Genomic DNA, 1,413 nt, shown 5'->3' with positions numbered 1-1,413 from the left:
CTTTTGTCCTTGAATTTTATTTCATCTTCTATTATTGTTCTTCTTTATTTCTGTTCAAATGACATATGTTTTATCATTAGAAATCTAGTGAGTTCTTTTCACATAGATTTATAAAGCATAAATTAGATCTTAATTTCTGACACCATCTAAATATATCTGTCTTTAGTAGGAGAGTGTAACTCGCATTGACTGCTATGATTCCTATGTTTGAGCTTCATTCTCTTCATAATTTCATAATGTTCTAACATTTAAATGTGTTACTAAATTTATCACTTTTGTTATATGAATTATATTATTATGTTATGGATTTTATTTAATGGGTTACTGACATGTCACTCAATTTTAAATTTTTCTAGAAGTTGTATTCAACTTAAAAAAATACATTTGTCTTTCAATTTCTTTACTTGTGTCAATAACTAAATGATACTTACTTTCAACCTTATATAAAAATTAGTAATTGGTTATCACTTATTATTTATCAAAGCTAGCCACATTGCTAGGTATATTATAAGTAGGTTTCTTGATCGTCATAGAAAGCTTATGAGATGGATGTCATTTTTATTTCTATTTATCTTCAGGGAAATTAAGTAACTTGTCAAGATCACAAAGATTCACTCAATGAGAAAACTGGAATTCTAATTAAATTTGTCACATTCCAAGCTACAAGTTCTAAATCACTACATACTACTGGTATAATTTACATTTTTCCTTCACCAAAGCAACCTTGTTTGCTCACATGGAGAATATATCTCACCACACACCTCAAACATCACCTCTCCACACACACACACAGGATACGAAATTCTCTCTGATTTCCCAAATATGATCAGTTGTTCTTTTCTGTGCTTCCACATCACTTGTTTCATAAATCTGTGAATATTTGTCATGATGTTTTGTAACCAGTGGTTGTTCTTCCTGCTTCTTGAACTACATACTGAGTTCTACTTACTCTGCTTTCTCAATGTCTGTCATGATCATTTACCCATAATAGGTCATGGGGTGAGTCTTATCAAATAAATCAATGATTAGCTTTGCGCAGTGGCAGTATCGTAGCCAATGAGGTTTATCCGAGGCACGATTAATTGCTAATCAAATAAATCAATGATTGAATATATTGTTCTGGAAATAATAATAACTGGAAATACACAACCAAGAGAGGCCTCAAATATGCCTGTGTTAAAATCAAATTTTATCAGTATTTAATACATTTCATGACAGGAAATCCAGATTGAAGCAAATTCATGTTACTAATTATTTAATGTGGGTAATATAGAAGTGTCATGATTGTTTCTGTGCTCATGCAGATTGCTTTTGGTGATAAAATTACAGAAAATGGACTATACTGAAGTAAAATGAAAGTACCAAAATATTCTGATCACCATGATGAAGGGATCTTAGTGAATAGTGTTCTAG

The 1,413-nt window shown here is 30.6% G+C and overlaps 1 pseudogene; it reads left to right on the top strand.

The window, feature by feature from the left end:
• Positions 1-1,027: 1,027 nt before the first annotated feature.
• Positions 1,028-1,176, top strand: LOC116862568 (annotated as a pseudogene).
• The last annotated feature ends 237 nt before the right edge of the window (positions 1,177-1,413 follow it).

This window comes from Lontra canadensis, unplaced genomic scaffold (assembly GCF_010015895.1).
Source record: "Lontra canadensis isolate GAN:19392208 unplaced genomic scaffold, GSC_riverotter_1.0 scaffold260, whole genome shotgun sequence".
NCBI classification, from domain to species: domain Eukaryota; kingdom Metazoa; phylum Chordata; class Mammalia; order Carnivora; family Mustelidae; genus Lontra; species Lontra canadensis.
The sequence above is the reverse complement of the archived record's forward strand: the minus strand, read 5'-3'. Positions and strand labels throughout refer to the sequence as shown.